At 40.7% G+C, this 18,358-nt stretch overlaps 1 protein-coding gene across 4 annotated transcripts in view; it reads left to right on the forward strand.

Annotated features, from left to right (window-relative positions):
• The first annotated feature begins 868 nt into the window (after nucleotides 1-868).
• Nucleotides 869-18,358, forward strand: part of epb41a (erythrocyte membrane protein band 4.1a) — a 98,921-nt gene continuing 81,431 nt past the window's right edge. For all 4 annotated transcript variants that reach the window (XM_034126260.1, XM_034126259.1, XM_034126262.1 and 1 more), the window contains exon 1: nucleotides 869-1,022. The gene's annotated coding sequence lies outside the window, so the exon portion shown is untranslated. The remainder of the gene's footprint in view (nucleotides 1,023-18,358) is intronic.

Here is an 18,358-nt window from a genome sequence, read left to right on the forward strand (position 1 = left end):
TTCCCTTGGCCTCCAGGAGAAAACGCCACTGTGTATAATCACTCAGTACAGGCCTACATTACTCTCTGTATTTGCTTTAGTTTAGTAGATATCTACAAACAAAGAGTCGATATTTGTCTAAAACCATTTAGTGCTTCACATAATAAAATACACAATGGCTGTAGCCTGATATTATATGCTTTAGGAGCTGTAGGTGCGTGTGGTAGTGTGTAGGTGTACGTGCGTAGATGCGGCGGACAGACAGGTCTCAGTTGGTTTGGTGTCCTATGCTTACTTTTAATACTTGTAAATACAACTTTTGGCCCGTAATTTCCTTTCCTCCTTGTAGCGACCAGAGAGGGGGGGGGATATATCCAGTCTCTGATAGTGTTACGTTATTATTATGCTGTGAGTGCTCTCATACTTGTTTGATTCTGAAATGGTATATATATATTTATATATATATATATATATATATATATATATTTATATATATATATGTATATATATGTGTGTGTATGTCCGCATCTGTAGCCTGTTATTGTCTCATTATACCGCACTGTGAATGAATTCAAAGTAAATATATAAGTCGTCATGAACACAGTTCTGTCCATCAGACAGAGGGCTGTGCCTCCTGTCATCATTAATGGACGTCTCTTTAAAATGACCGCTCAGAGGAGAGGATTTCTCATTTCTCTAACCGCCTGCTGCTTCCCCTCCTCTCTCCTCGGCTCCTCCGCTCGCATCTCCTGTGGGCGGGACTAAAACACGAGGGTAGGAGTCGAGGATAGGAGTCGAGGAGGGGAAATGAGTGAAATGAGAAAGGCCCCCGGATGCGTTGCTTTTGTCTGTCAGACAACGCCGAGGGCACAGGCGCACACGGTGGCCTCTCGCTCGCTTCTGGAACCTACACATTGTTAAAGCCGCTGGATAACGCTCATGAATCACCACTTTGTTTATCTGGAGCTCGTAAGGAATAGATCCCGCTGAGCGTCTTCATCCCTCCACAGCATCTCTTTCTTCCGCAGCACCTGAACACAGCGGTGAGTTCACGGAGCGTCACTAAGCTGCTCATCATTTGTTGACATTTTTCACATTCAGCGCCATTTGCAGACAGGTACACCTTCTTTCGCCACTGTTATTGTTCCCGTTTCAAACGCACTGGTTTTTATTCCGAAATAAGGGAAGCAAGGGATCTTTTTTCGAACATTCATCTAATAATTATATTGCGGATTTGCATGTAATGCGTATGGCAGAGAGCAGATGTGATGCTTAGTAAACAGCGGCGCTTTTTTATAGTTTTCTAATGGAAGGAGTGCATTGGAAATATTCATTGTAATACGGTTGGACATGATTTGGTGTATTAGTCATCACTATGATCGTGGCTCTCTCGTGGAATGTGATGAAGCAGTGATGGAGTCCTCTGTTATTCCAGCAGCACATCATCATGGAGACTGTTGACTGTACAGCTCAATCAATGCGGGGCATCTTTCCATCCATATTGCAATAGTATAAATAGGCTCTGCATTTCCTATAAACTAGTACTTAATTATTAATGCAAATGAAAAGTAACTGTCAAAAACTGTTTTATTCCCAACTATATTTACAATAATTGGCCTACACAAATCTCTAGTGTTTTAGTCTGACTGATTGAACCCATTACTGGATTTATTAGTAAAAATTCAAAAAGCCACACTTTTTTTTTTTTAAATGAGAGGCATGTTGGAGTCAGAAGGGAAAGGAGAATACTCTTACTATCTACCTAGTCACGCTATGGGCCACAGAGCTGTGTGCCTAAGTTACCACTTCGGTTCACACTGTTTAAAGTTTTTACACCTCGGTTCAGAGTGACCATAGCTTGCTTTGTTTTTATTCTGGGGACCTGATGAAGCTGGTGCTCAGACTGCACTGCACTTTGTCTCAGTTCTGTAATTTCTATAGAAAGAAGGACAGTTAGCTCCATTGCTTCACTCCAGGAGTTGCAAAGGGAATAGTTTTTTCTTCTTGTGTCTTGTTTTATGAAAGTGCTATTGGCTCATGTTCGTAAATGTCACACATCTTTGTCAGATTAGGGCAGTGGTTCTCAAACTTTTTCTGTCAGGCCCCCCCTTTGGAGAAAAAAAAAACACAACACAAATAGTCACGTAATGGGCCAAGTTAACATTTATTAAAATACATCAATATGAACGTGAGCATTCCTTTGCTAGAACAGTGATAATAAAACAATGCTCCATAAGTCTGTTTGGTCAAACAAATAAATACATAATACAATTGTGCAATCCCTTTGCTCGAACAATAAGTTATAATACTTTGCCACTTTGCAATCTGTGCAAAAAAATGAAAAGAAAGAAAATGCTGATATTTGGCAAAAAAGTGTGTCTTATCACAGGTGGCTGCAATGAGCCTGCACTGCACATTTCTTCAAAACGGGGTTGCAGGCTCAGTGGCGGCGCCAGAGATTTCTTTTGGGGGTGCTGTGGGGTAGCTTGACTTAGATTTTTTTTAAATATAAAAACATGGTCTCTCGCACCCCCCCCGTCATGTCTCTGCGCCCCCCACTTTGAGAAACACTGGATTAGGGTCATGACTGAACATAAACCTGTGTTTCTATTCCACTACAATGGATTTTTTGTTAACATGTTTTGAACATGGATATGTCGGTCCAATAATTGTCATACAGGGAGCCTTCCACTGTGTTGTTTTTACTCTATTTTAACTCAGTTTGATTTAATTTCCCCAAAATCATCTTATGTATCTCTGTTTGACACTATTAAATGCAGGTGATTGTTGTTTTGCAGCAACATTTAGTCTCCATGGCAGATATCATAAAAAAGTAAGTTAATTTAATATAAAAGTCTTCTTTATCACTTAAAGTGGACCTATCATGCTATTTTTAGGCAATAGCATAGGTCTCAGATATATCAAAAATATATTAAAAATATGTCTATGAAGTGTTTTGCTCAAAATACCAAACAGATCACCCATTCTAGCAATGCCTCATATCCCTCTATTTCACTTCCTGTTTCAAAAGTGCTGATTTTGGGTATAAAGCTTTAAAAAAAAAAAAGAGGAGGGGGCTGAGCTCATGCGGGAGATTCTACTGGCAGATTCTGCCGTGATGAAACGCCATATCATGGATTATCAAGGATTGTTTCTGAAACAGTATGGAGCTCAAAGGCTTTCTCTCTTGCCGGTTATACCACAAGGTGAGTTCCTTTTTATTTCCTGCTTCTTCACACACATGCTCTGTGCAGTACAGGTTAGCTCTGAGTGTTAGCGATGCTAATGTAAACATGCACCGATCATATTACGTCCAAAACAGTCGGGCATTGTTTCTGATAGCAACGTTTCTGATAGGGCCGTGGGTGTAAAGCCAGCCTACATTTCCGATATTACATCATATCGGACGCAAATCTGGATCAGCTCCGTTGTAGCCCCGTTTTTAGAGATTTGGGTACAGAGGAAAAGAGAGGGTTTTATTTGGCAACGAAATTTAAAGTGGACGTATCATGCTATATTTAAATGATATATTGTAGGGCCATACAATATAAGGTATATTTATACGTTTCTGTTTTCAAAATACCAAACAGATCATGCATTTTAGCCATGCCTAATTTGCTGTTTGCTGTCTACGGGTCTGATTCTGCTGACCACGCCCCCCTGCAGGAGAGGTGAGCCGTGCTCTGATCAGCTGCTGGGCTGTCAGAAGAGGGGGAGAAAAAGAGATCTCCGTCCTCCGTGTTTTATTATATAGAGTCGTTATTCATTTGTTTTAAAGCTCAATAAATAACAAAGAAGACCTTTGACCGGCACTTTTCTAATTTTGTCCGGAAGATTTAAACTTTAACGGACATCTTGACCGGCGAAAGAAAACCTAACTGAAACTCTGCCGCACGGTCCCCTCGTTCCTTGGAAGAGGCGGAGAGGTGGGTGTTTGTCATCTGCCGGTGGACTAACCGGAGAGAATTACAGTGCTTGCCTCGACGGGGAGGGATTGCATTGAATTAAAGCAGCGGGAGCAAACGCTTGCCTCGGGGAGGGAGAAAAAAAGCCACAGCGGAGAATAAACAGAAGGGTAACCATGGTAACTATGGGCGGGAAGTCTTCTTCGCTGCGGCACCTTTTTTTGCTCCCGATCCGATTCCGATCATTTGATTTTGAGAATCTGCCAATACCGATTTTTCCCGATCCGATCTTTATGCAATGCATTAAGAGAAAAAAAAGGAGAAAAGCATTCAAGTTGTCCCTTAAACCCCACGTTCTCCACCACAGATAACGGCTGGTCATCCAACGCGATGAATTCAGCTATCTTGGCTGTTATTTTTTTGGCCTTTTCACTGTTCTGGGGCAGTTTCTCTTTCCTTTTAAAAGTCTCTGAAAGTGTCAGTTGTTTCAGTGCCGTTACCTGAGTGGCCGCTGTGTACTCGTCGTGTTGTTGTTGGTGTTTGTTTCTCAGGTGGCGTATTAGATTGGTCGTGTTGAACGTAGCTCTGTTCTTTCCACCACGCGGAACCTCCGCCTTGCAAACATTGCATCTGGCTGTTACACTGCCTTCGCTTTCAATTTTATAATACTTCCAAACTCCTGACATTTTCTCTGTCCCGACTCCCGAGGCACCAGCTGAACGTAGCCTCTTGTTAGCTTACTGCTACTATTAGACACTGCGCCCTGCCCACTCTGTTGCCAGATTTGAGAGAAATAAGCAACCAGGTCTATGAAAACAAGCCCAAAAGAAGCAACACATACATGATGTTGTGTAATTTTAAACCAAAACTAAGGCCTCAGGATGACTTTAAGACGTGAACATGGTCATTTTTGTTTTGTAACATTAAATAAAATAAAAATATTTTATTAAAAAAAAAATTCCGATCCCCGATTTTTTTCTCCCGATTCCGATCTTTTGAAAATCACGTGATCGGCTCCGATCCCCGATCACGTGATCGGATCATCTCTATCAATAAGATGTCTTTTACTTAAAGTGGACCTATCATGCTATATTTGAATAATATAGTGTAGGACCATACCTATATAAGGCATATTTATACTTTTTTGTTTTCAAAATACCAAACAGATCATGCATTTTAGCCATGCCTCATTTTGCTCAATTTGACAATTTCTAGCTCTGTTTTTGCAAGGGCTGATTCTGTGAGAACAGCACCATCTACTGGCCTGGCATATGTATTACAGCGTCTCCAGCGCTTTCGAACGGCAATGGCCGTGGCTGTCTCCTCCTGATTGGTGGAGTTGGCCCAATAGCCGTAGCGCCACCGTCCTGACGTCAGGACAGTGTTCAAATCTGGATCAGTTTTTATCAGATCCGTTGCAGCCCCTTTTTTAGAGATTTGGGTATGGAGGAAAATAGAGAGGGTTGTGTTTTCTGACACTTGGTGAGTTCCCTGGAAGACCGGGGACACATATTCATGTATAAAAGACGTACAAAAGTGCATTTTGCATGATAGGTCCCCTTTAAGTGTATGCAAGACAACAGACCAATGAGAATTTAGAAAAAAGAAGAAACCAAGATATTTAGCATCAGAAATGTGTCATATTAATTAGGCCTACAGAGTAGTATAGTACCAGTAATCTGATTACGTCTTTTTTTATGTCACTGTGAGGGATTACAGTTACCTTCTTTTTGTATCTTGTTAACGTAATCCCATTCCATGTAATCTGTTACTACCCAAGCCTGATTATCAGGAAAAACTATCTGCAGCATTGGTTGGAACTTGCTCCTTTGACATATTATAATTATTGCGACTCTTCCACATGTATTCCTCTCAGTGTTCATGACATGCATCATGTGTGTGTGTCCGCTGAAGTAAGGCGCACACAGAACTAATGTGAGCACAGATGTCAGCCTGACGGGCCGTCTCCACAGCAGCGTTAAAAAAATCTTGGAGGTGGGCGTATCTGAAGCTTGAGGATTTTTTGCGAGCAACCAATCACATGAATCTCCCGCCCGGGACATACGAAGCAAAAAAGCCTGAAGTAAACTGGATATAAACTCCCCAAAACAGGCGAAAACCTACCACTGTCTCTGCCACCTCCCTCCATGCCTGGCTCCTCCGGTTTATATCCCGGTAGGTCTGGTCATAAAGCACCGGGTGATTGATTCGCTACCGCTAATTTCTCCTCCATTTTTTGGAATATGAGGAAATGATCTGCGGTATGTCTCTCCCAGCATACACGCCGTTTGATTGGCTAGAGCTTGAACTGCCAGATTTGCGTACACGGGATTTGATTGGCTGCCGCTTCCACCTCAGCTTCAAAAGTTGAACATTGTTCAACTTTGAATCTTGAAAATCCTGAGAATCTCCGCTCGCCTGCCCACAATGCATTCCGGCGAAAAGTGAGGGAAAGTGACGTCACCCCATTCAAAGTGAATGGGCAGAAGCGTTTCAAGATGTTTTAACGCTGCTGTGGAGACGGCCCGTGACACTCTCACAGCTCAGTTTCTGCTGCTTTGAGTTAAAGACCCAATTCCCTTTTTATGCCTCGTCAATTTTATTTTAGGAATGCCTGGAGGGAATTCTTCAGATTTGGCTCTAACGTCGACAAGGATTAACCAATAAAGTGTTGGTGGTCAAAGGTCAACGACCCTGTGACATTACGAAACACGTTTCTGTAGTTATGACATTTTAGACAGACAGTAAAGTTTAAAGTCAAGTTGACGTTAACATTGTAAACAGCAACTTCACTTGTTGGTGGAGGAATATAATAGCAAGAGAAATAGTTTTGTTATGTACATTTTTATATAATTGATCTTGAAAGCTCACCACAAATTATTGATGAAACATGTACACTCAAGGGCCGCATATATGGACCAATTTTGCTGCAGGCTGGGACACAAGTAAAAGCCTCTAGTCTAGAGCTAAGACGTAAGTGAAAAGTGTTTTCAAATGTAGGATTTTCTGCTATGATTACAAAAAGTAATTGATGCAAAAAAAATGTAAATGCGTGTATTTTATGTCATAGAACACAACGTGAACATCTCTTCAGCTTGTGTTAACCACAGATTAATTACATTTATTTCAGACTCTATCCCCAAACACAAAAAAATTGTTGACGGGAATGGGAAGTGGTAAAATGCTAACTAATTTCCGAGTTTTTTTACTCATTACTGCACCAGTCCTGTGGGGGCGATTTGGGTTATTCAGGTAACTTCAGTGTTAACCCGCTGGTTTTCAGTCCTGTGACGGTGGTTCAATTCTCTCCGGGGTATGTTGCCATGGTGGCGATGGAAGTTGATTGGTTTATCCGGCCTCCTGGTCCTAGATTCTGCTAAAATGTGTTATTCAGGATGAATTAAAAAACCAAAGGTGACTGACTTTACATTTAGTGCCATTATCAACGCAACATTTCAATTTGTTCATATTGATAACTAGCAGTCCGCCTAATGTCTTGTGTTTGGCGTCCTGCAATAAACACAGTTTGATCTTCAGCTCCTATAACAGTTATACATCTTTTTTACATCTCTCCTCTATAACATAATTGTATATCTTAGATCACATGGGTCAAACTCAAGGCCCGTGGTGGATTTAATTTCGGCCCGCAGGATAATTTCTAATTACTATTAGATCTGACCCGCCGGTATATTGCACGCACACCTTCACTCAATCCTGAGGATTTCCTCAGCTCAGAGCCTGAGCCCAAACATTGATGAACTTGCACCCAAGATGAGATGCCAAGTATCTGAACTAGCATCACAGAGCAGCACACTGAGTTTACATGGATGTTTCCTTCTGCACTTTTTATCTCACGACAACAGGGCATGTTTGGTTTTCTCTTTGAGGGAAATCGTTTTTTTGAAGCTGTTGTTGGCCTGTGGGAAAATGTACTCATAAGAAATGACTCTGCAGATAGAGCCATAAGAAATGAATGCAACTGATTATTTAATGTTTAATGTTGTTTTTATAGGCAATCATTTAAGCTTTGTTAGTTCCAGGTTTAATATGTGCAATAAGTTCATTTCAATAAGTTTTGCAATAAACATTTAACCAGTCCGGCCCTTGACTAGTAGCGATTTCTTTATTTTGGCCCACTGTGTATTAGAGTTTGACACCCCTGTCTTAGATGGACTAAAGTTGCTGCAGCATTCTGTGTCTTCCCCTTCTTTGGAATGATAGAACTGATGGTGTCCTCCCATGAGGGTGAGCTGACATTCTGTAAGAGTCTAGTTAAAGGATGATGTGGACATATTATAGAAAATGTCAGGTTCATATTTGTATTTAGTGTCTCTACTGTGACATGTTTCCATGCTTTAATGTTCAAAAGGCTCTTTATTTTTCTGTGAGGGAGAGAAACTCCCTCTGGAGGGAACACATGGATTTTATCCTTTGCAGACCGTTTTACATGCAAACAAATATATAGAACACACTACAGGAAGGGAAACCCCCCCCCCAAAGCATAGTAAAGCCTCTTTAAAGGCTAGATATCACTTTGATGGAAAATCAGGGGGTTTGTTAGCCTTGTCTGCATCAGAATCAGAATCAGAATACCTTTATTAGTCCCACAGAGGGGAAATGTACATTGTGACAGCAGAAAAGAGCCAAAGACAGCTTAATGTTACCTAAGAAGCATGCATAAAAAAATATTAAAGATACACAAATTATAAGAATTACACAATTTACAAAATACACATCCTGTAACAGTTCTGAGGATATAGCAGCCAGGTATAATTTACATTATATTGCAGCATATGGCATTAGCTACTTCACCTGTTTGTTATAACAGCTGTGAGGTTATCGTTTTTCCCCGCTCCAATAGTTAGTAGGTCAAGATCATTTTTTTGTGTCCTTTATAGCTTTTGTCCACTAACTCTTACACAACATTTTAGAAGAAAAATTATATTTAACTTCCATCAGCCATAATAAAGAATACCTTAGACAATAGGGACTGATTTTGGGGGTTCATTCTGTGTTAATCCTGGTTATCTTAGTGTCTTTGTTATGGCCACTTAGATGTACTCAGTGTGTCCATTATTCACTTTTGTTGAGCTTGCAGCTTTTCCTGCAGCCGCTCCTCCATCCCAGGTGTGCTTCTCCACACACCACATGTCCTCTCTTGTTTAAAATAAAACACTGCCATTTAAAAAGTACTGTATTTTTGTTTACGGTAATATAATAGTGTTTCAACTGTAAAATAGAAACTTTAATGCTATAATTTGAAGTTACAGTATCAGTATTGTAACTTGTAAATGTCTTTATTATAGTATACTTCATGTCATGCTGGTAATTTACAGATTACCAGAAATGCTTGACACAATTTTAAAGCTTACCAATAACTGCAGGGAGACAGCAAACAATACATTTTAACAATTTATTCTTAATTATTGAACGGTATCAAGTATTTTCTTGTGCTAAATGGGTGAGCATACCATGTCTACCACAAATGTAGTCTTCCATTGCCTATCCCATGTACAATTATCTTCCATGTCTTATAAACTGTGCTTAACTGACCAACAGCTGCAATTCCTACACTTATTAAATATTTTCATCCATAAAACAATGGATATTAATATCCAAAAACTTGGAGATTGCATTTTTAAAACAGTGACGATAACAAGTCAACACAAAAAATATGAAGCCATTTCTTCTGCCAAGCCATTTTAGAGACATGCTGTAGTTGAAAAGGTGTCACGACCTCGACACAAACTGGAGAACCCAAATGCACAGTCTTGAATGTAACACACATTGTCTTTTTAATGTCAATGAACAGAAAATCCCCCTTAACAGAGTAAGTACTGGAATAACAAAAAAAACGCTCACAAGGAGGAAAAAACTAAGCGTAACAAAAAGAGAACTTAAGATAAACTTAAACTACAAAAATAACAAAACCTGACAAGACTGGAAACGATACTCTCTTTGCTGAGGCCTGGCACGACCACACGTGGGAACAAACAAGACGAACTGACACAGGACAGGAGGGAGACAAGACTATTTAAACATGAGGTGAGTGGGAACAGGTGGAAACAATCAGGGGCGGGGCAGACGCTGACGATGGCGGGAAAACACACAAAGGGAGGAAGTAACAGGGCCTGAAATGAGAGACAAGAGGTCAAAATAAAACAGGAAATGGAAAACGAGACACGACATGAAACACGGGGACTTAACTAGAGATAAATGACATAAATTGACAGACCTGACATGACGTGAACAAACATGAAAACCTGACTAAACATGAAATGACAGACATAATACATAAACATAACTAACACATTTTACGAGACTCAACAAAAGGCACTGTTTGGCAAATACATTATCACTATTCTTAGATAATACACAATATTTTAAAACACTTTGAATTAGGGATGCTCCGATCGCCAATCGCCGGAATCAGTATCGGCCGATACAGATCGCCGATCCGATCGAGTGGGCGGGGCCTATGGGGATCTTCCATTTAAAGTGATGTTTAAAACTCAGTTAATGGGGCTCATTCACTGGAGCTTCCACAAACAACAACCAACATAATTATTACATTCAAATGAAGTACATTATTCAAGTTTACATTAACTTTGGATAATAACACGGGAGAAATGAGCGGAAGCGCTCTCTTTTCCTCTCTCCCTCCCCTGACAGCCCGTCAGTATCTCATGCAGCTCGCTGATCCAGTAATGAGTGACCCGACAGCAGAGTTGGGTGTAGCGCGTTACAAAGTAACTGTAATAATATTACTTTTGTCGGTAACGGAGTAGTGTAACGCGTTACTTTTATAATTCAGTAATCACACCATAGACGGACCACTTTTGGTCAAAATGTCCTCTCCGTTAAAGGCAGCTCATTCTGGATAGCCTCCCAACTGAGATACGGGATTGTCCCACTCTCAATAAACTGTTTAAAACTCAGTTAATGGGGCTCATTCACTGGCGCTTCCACAAACAACAACCAACAGAATTATTACATTCAAATTAAGTACATTATTCAAGTTTACATTAACTTTGGATAATAATACAGGAGAAATGAGCGGGAGCCTCTCTCTTTTCCTCTCTCCCCCTCTCTCTCTCTCGGCCCTGCCAGTACATACAGTGGCAATCTCTCAAGATTTAGCAAAAATACACCTTTATTTAACATACAGTAACAAAAATACTACAAATCCAGATAACAAACAATAAAAAATGAAAAAGGGTCGCCACTTATTTTAATAAAAAGTAAAAAAGAAAATATATATATTTTATTTTTTTTGGGTACCTGGCTGGCGCCCCCTAGCAGCGGCGCGCATATTTCAGCAGTGGCGCTGCGCCGCCTCTATTTGTATATAGGGGAAACACTGAGCCTATTTTTTCTGTTGACCGTTTTTGTCCCTATAGTTTGTCGTTCGCTTTTGTTTATTAAATATTGTCAGACTATATTACTTCGGTGTGGACTTTCTCTTTGAAAACGCGTCACAGCCTATAGCCAAGCTTAGCCTCTCGGCGACTCAAACTGGACTGGGAATTGAGCCGCCACAATAATAATAAAAATTATGATTATTACCTTACTTTTGTCTATTTTTATTACTCTGTGTTGCGTTTTTAAGGCGCAATGCCAAGACACATTCTTTGTATGCTTGCATTGGCTAATGAAACAGATTCTGTAGTATTGTAATCTCTGAAGGTGACACATTTTGGTCACTATTTCCATAAAACAAATACAAATAAACAAAAAAAAAGCTTCTATATATTGGGCCTTGAAAGTGCTCTCTGAAACTATACGCCTGGGATGGCTTGTGACCATGAAATGAGAAAATGAAAACTTTGCCGTAGAGGTACACAAAATACATTGTTGGAAAGGTCTTGACCTGGAGAGTAACATATGTCAGTATGAAGATTCCACATGGCTCCTGCTTTGAAATACTGACCTTTGAACCTTGACCTCGGTGCATGTTTGAATGCTTATAATTAAGCAACAAAAGGGACTACAGACATGGGACATACTGAGTGTTTCTCAATGTCGAGTAAAGCTGCTGCAGAGCCACTATTTCAAGCATACTACGTCATCGAGTGCCGCCGAAGTACTGTTCCAATCTCCAGCATACTTAGAAATCTACCGAGCCCGGCGTACTCCGTTTGGAGAAATATCGAGGCTGCACATGAGTAGACTTCGCGGTCTTAAAATCCCCACAATGCTTTGCGCACGGACCAATTTCCAAAATCTGTGGCGGAAAATGTAAGGCGGGGCCTCTCATGACGCACACCTGCACACTTGCTAGCCTGTTCCACTCTTTGTTTTCCGAATGCCAGGAAGTATTCTTGACTCGCTTCTGAAGCAAGATGCTCGGCAGACATGTGCTACCAAGCAAGCGTACTCGCGATTGAGAAACACCCACTGTTATAGAGAGCTCTTGACCTGTCACATTTGGTTCAAATATGGTTAAAATGTATTTTCACCCATTTCACAATTTGATATTTAAAATCTGTTTACACAAATGTGTTTACCATCCCCTTAAACCCTCAGTGTGTTCTTAATTCAGTATTTATAACTTCCAATTTTAGGAAAAACACTAATATATTTAAAAACTACAATTCCCTAGAGCCACGCTATGCAGCTTGGTACAAATCAGCACCACAGTTGTAGTTCTTCCGGTTTGCAAAGACATAGGGTCTTAAAAATATATATCTACTAAGTATATAAAATATCTAGTATAGCCAAACTAGTAATTACACTGCATCAAGATTATGTATATTAAGAAAAAGATGTTGGTTTATTTAAGATATTTTAGATATTTTAGCTATTCTAGAAATGGGGTTTTTCGGTTGGTTCTTTCTATTTTGGTTACTGTGATCTTCTACAGTACATTGTTGGTTACTGTGAATATCTACAGTACATTGTTGGTTACTGTGAATATCTACAGTACATTGTTGGTTACTGTGATTATCTACAGTACATTGTTGGTTACTGTGATTATCTACAGTACATTGTTGGTTACTGTGATTTTCTACAGTACATTGTTGGTTACTGTGATTATCTACAGTACATTGTTGGTTACTGTGATTTTCTACAGTACATTGTTGGTTACTGTGATTTTCTACAGACATCACTTCCTGTGGCCTCACCATGAACACACAGCAGCCTTTAATCCCACACAGGGCCCGATTAATTTTAAAGCCGCTTTTAGTCCTTAAGCTCAATTTCAGCACTCTGACACAAGCTCCCACACAGCCAGGAATAAAGATATGCTTAAGCATGTTTTTATTTTCACAAATGCATTTCAGATGTTTACCTTTTAACACAACTTGACTCCTGGATGGCTTCAATCAAATAATGTCATCACATTTGGATGTTGACCCCAGACAGGTCGTTTTTGGTGCTCAATGATAAAAGTAAGATATTTCCTGTCACTTCAGATCAGAAAATCAGGAAAAAAAAGTGTGTATACGGTACGTCTGTGGTGTGTTTGATTTTCGTATAGTGGCTGGGTAGGATATCTGACTTCTGACATCACAGCAGCTTAGAGTAAAACAATGTTTTGACCTTTTAGAATGTCCTCTAAAGCAGTGATTTTCAACCACTGTCATGGCACACCAGTGTGCCGTGAGAGTTTGTCAGGTGTGCCATGGGAAATCGTCCAATTTCACTTAATTGGTACAAAAAAAGCATTTATTTGCTGAAAATAATTTGCCATTGTTGAGCGTCTGTGCCTGCAATGTAGTGACTGGGCTCCAAACGAAACACCTGTCTCCAAAAAGTTTATTCTGCTAAAATCTGTTATTTTAATGGTCCCATGTCATGGCCATTTCTACTGATCATAATTCCATTGTTGAGGTCTACTAGAATATATTTACATTGTTCAATGTTCCAAACTCACATTGGTTTCTCATACAGCATCTCTGTATAGTATGTGTATTCACTCTCTGTCCTAAACGGCTTGTTGGAGCTCCTCCCCCAGCTCGCCCACTATGTTCTGATGAGTCCATCACCGTTACAGCTGAACATCAGTGATTATGTGTTACAATGGCGTTAGCAACCAGGAAATGACACCAGTAATGACAAACGGATGAGAATGCTGCGTGGGGTCTGGGTGCCGTGTTGGCGGGACGTTGCGCGGCTCGCGGCTGCGAGGAGCGGACAGTGTGAGCTGGGTTCATTTCCTGCTTGCTGCGTGGGGTCTGCGAGACAGTGAGACATCGCGAATGGATGCAGGAAGGCCTCCTCATCTGCGAGGCTCCACTACTGGGTTTGGTCACGTCACTGTACCCAGGAAGAAAAAGAGAAATCTCCAATGAGGCGTTTTGGGGCAGCATAGACAGGTCTTTTCTGTGTTAGAGTTTTATTCGCTACAGGGTGTACTTTGAGTGTTTGTGACTCTGCAGACCGTTTACATGCATAAAAACCTTCATAACACACAAGGGGAGGGGTAATAACCGGAAAAGCATAACATGGGACCTTTAAAACATTTTGGGTTGTTGGTGTGCTGCTGGATTTCTTTATATATTAAAATACTTGACGAGTAGACTGTAACTGGAAATGTGTTGTTATCTTTGCATTGCTATTCCTTCTCTTCTGGAGAGCCTCTGGATATGAGTGACAGTCCTTTTAATATTTTGTGATTGTGAAGAAAATTCGGAGCAATTGACTGGAAACAAAATGATGAAGCATGTGGTTCTTATGTGTAACCAAACTGGAGGTTTTAATTGGAAGACTTGGCCAAGGAGAATACACAATGTCAACACAACAGTACACAGTGTTCACTCTGAACAGGCAGGTCTGCCAAACTCGCCCCAGCTCTGCAGATTTAAATGACTGGTTGGCCATCATCATATCTGCCTGTTTCAAAACATGTCCACACACTAAAACAGAAGCACCACCTGAAGATTAAGATCACAGCTGTTCCTGTCAGCCTGCTGTGACCCATGGAGGTATAAAGAGAGCTGGAGACAGTGTGGAGGCACGGCTTTGTTCATCCCTATGAAGGTTGCTCAGTGGTGCATGAGGCAAAAAAATTGCATGACTGTAGAGAGCAGAAGTACCCGTATCTGGACCAGTTTGGCCACTACCAACATTTTCTTTAACATCCGGCTCACTTCATTGGATCTTGGTGTCATCTATAAATAAACTAGTAAATGAAGCCTCAAAGTAAATGTATTGAAGTTAAAAATACAATGTTTCAGTAGAAATAGCACAAATCAAAGTTTATTTATATAGCTCAATATGACAAAACACGTTTGTCTCAGTGGACTTTACAGATTAACAAAATAGATGACAGTGTTAACAGATGAATAAAGAAAACAATGAAAACACGAGATAGGACTTGAATAACAAATGAAATATATACAAATAAACAAGATACAATAAAAAAAAAGACAGTAAAAATACAATAAACAATAGAAGAAATACAATAAAATGTAGGACTCAGGAGGACAAACAGGGAAATCTTAAACCAGCTCTAATCATAGCTTTATTAAAAAGAAAGCTCTTCAACACACTCTTAACATTTTGGACACTGTCTGCCTCCCTAATAAAAACAGGAGGTTTGGTAGCTGAACGCTCTGACTCCTGATCTACTTGAACTCAGCACAGAGAGAAAATACGGTACTCGGGTTGAGTCAAAGTACCTCAAATTTGTACTCCTGTACAGTATGTACTTAGTAACTTTCCACCACTGGAAATAAGATAAATAACATCACTGTAGATGTCACTAATCCCCATACGTCCAGACAGTGTAGGAATATTATCAGGGCTTTTTCATAAACCTTGAGGGGTTCCAATATGCATCAGAGGAGGAAACAGAAGTGGTCTGTCACTTCCTCACACTTTGTTCTGGTGCTGCATCATGGCACACAGGTCAAGACCAGATAAAAGCAAGGCAGGCTAAAAAGTTGTATAAGTTTCACAACTCTTTATATTACATCATGGAGACACTTTTGTACCTCTACGTTTCACGTCACAGATGATGATAAATTGAGTCCAAGTGTACAAAGGAGGCGTTTCAGTTGTTCTTCAGTTGCCCATTCCAACCACATGACTTCTGTTAAAATCATGCTGCTGTCTACAGGGCACTGGCCCTTCAGCTGTCCTCTCTAAAGCTTCAGGTCTGTTGTTTTCTGTTTCCCCTGCTTTAAACACTTGGGCTCTGATCGCCAGGTGGGCTTCACTTAATCCAGTGGCAGCTGGTGCATTTCTCTCCAGGGGGGGCTCTACCAAAATGTAAGCAAATTTATACACAAACTCAAAACATATGTCATATTACAACTCAGGGCTAGCTCAAAGGCACACAGCACTTGATACAGTCTATTATTTTAGTGTTTTTGTCAACCATAATAAGCATAAAAATAAGCATAATAAGGATATTATGCTCACTGATCCCTATCCTGTAGCCCTCACTGGACAGCTGTGTTTACTTTCCTAAACATGGCTAGTCGCATAGCATCATCCTTGTGGACTCTATTTGTTCATGCTTTTGAGTTTTTGTCTGATATGTGCTTTAAGTCACTCACATCTGTCTGGATCCATGCTGGGTCTGGTCCATAGACTGGTCTGATCCTGACGTTTGAAAAGGGAGGCAGGGGAAGCTAAATATAGCACTGGTGTTGCTACAGTTAGCCTTCTTGTTAAACCAGCTCCTTGAAAAAGAGCATGTATACTGCCTTCCTCTGTCCTTAACTCCTGCCTATGTCAGGCTGATTAGGTCCGAGCTCTTTTACTCTCAGCTTTCCCTCCAGTCTCCTCCTCTCAAAGGGTGTTTCTTTAAGTGATTAAACATCATTTTCCTTCTCCATATTCGCTATCTAGTTTTGTTTACACTCCGTCTCCGTCGAAAGGTCCTTACACACCAAGCCGATTTCGGCCGTCGATAGATGTTGATAGATGTCTGGCCGTCGATGAGCGTCCTGTCGCCCTACTCAGATTGGTGTGTCCCGCCCCGTCGTGTCTTTTCGGCCGTGCCGACACCTTCCGCCACCGATTCAGGCTGTCGGTAAAAGGCCGTCGGCTAAAGAAATCACTCTGATTGGCTGTTCAGCTTAGCGAATCAGTGCATGAGAAGCGAAACGGAAGTGAGGGACCCAAACAAACGATTAAGAAGGCAAATCTGAGATTTAATTTAACTCCAGCTCTCGACACAGGTTCGGGAAAGCCCCATGAGCTTCTCGCTGTAGAGTGAAAATGGAACGCACACGCTATTTGTTGTTTGTTTATATCACGCAGTCTGTTCTTCTTCTCTCGGTTATCACGCAGTCTGTCTTCCGGTTGTTGCCTCTTTTGAATGACGAATACACACTACCGCTGCCTGCTGGTAAGGAGAGTTATTGCCACTCACGCATGCGCAGTTCGTACGTGCTACTTGGCCGTCGGCTGAAGTCTTTGCGGTGTGTTCCAGTGCGACTGTTGGCCAAGACGCAGGAGACGTGAGGCGACACAACAGTCGGGTCCATCGGGACTTGTTCTTTGGTGTCAGATTGGTGTGTAGGGGCCTTAACTCTCTCTCATTCAAACGTCAATCACTCACTCTGGCGCTCCTGCTGCCCCCTAGCTGTTGGTGGTGTCAACAGCTGCTTTGGGCGCAGTTTGATGCGCCCCGAGCCGCTCCTGTCTGTTGCATTGAAGAGGTGCGGACTGCGCATGCACCACTTATAACGAGAGTCAATGGCCAAAGATTTCTGCGCCCCAAGCAGGAAACATGTGATTTATCAGTAACTTTAGACATCGTAAAACAATTTGTATCGATATTTTATCGTAGATTATACATTTAACTGACACCAAGTATATAATATGTACCTTGTTCATAAAATTTTTTTTTTATATAATGACAATCTAGAATGTGGGAAGAGGTGGGGCGGCGCCCCTAGCGCCCCTATGGGCCGGCCTCCACTGACTTAATCCCATCAGAATTTATTGTTGTACGGCTGCTTTTCAGGTGTTCGTAATGATACGTACTAACCCACGCCGAGTTCATCCCACTGAGGCACAATGTAGGGCTGCTCGATTATGGCAAAAATCATAATCTCGATTATTTGGGTCAATAATTGATATCACGATTATTAAAAACGATTATCCATTTACTTTGAAAACATCCATTTATTGAAAAAAAAATGTGAACAGTATGTTTTTTAACAGTTGATTACCCTTAAACTTAAAGTATAATTCAACTGAAAAACCAATAAAAAAATATAATAGAAATAAAATAAATAATCGTTTTATTTCGATTATGTTGTTTTCATAATCGTTGCAAGCCAAAATCGTAATTGCGATTAAAATACGATTAATTGAGCAGCCCTAGCACAATGTGCTTTATCATTTACCATCAGGCATTGGAATATGCTCCCAGTGCACACCCATGGTTGCCAAGATCAATTCACTGTAATTTGAGAGTTTAAATGATATATATTAGTTGTACTGATAAATGTGCTGGTATTTATATTTTATACATCTGTGCTTTGATATTTTCTATAATAGGTGTTGGTTAA

The sequence above is a fragment of the Trematomus bernacchii genome, unplaced genomic scaffold (assembly GCF_902827165.1).
Source record: "Trematomus bernacchii unplaced genomic scaffold, fTreBer1.1, whole genome shotgun sequence".
NCBI lineage: Eukaryota > Metazoa > Chordata > Actinopteri > Perciformes > Nototheniidae > Trematomus > Trematomus bernacchii.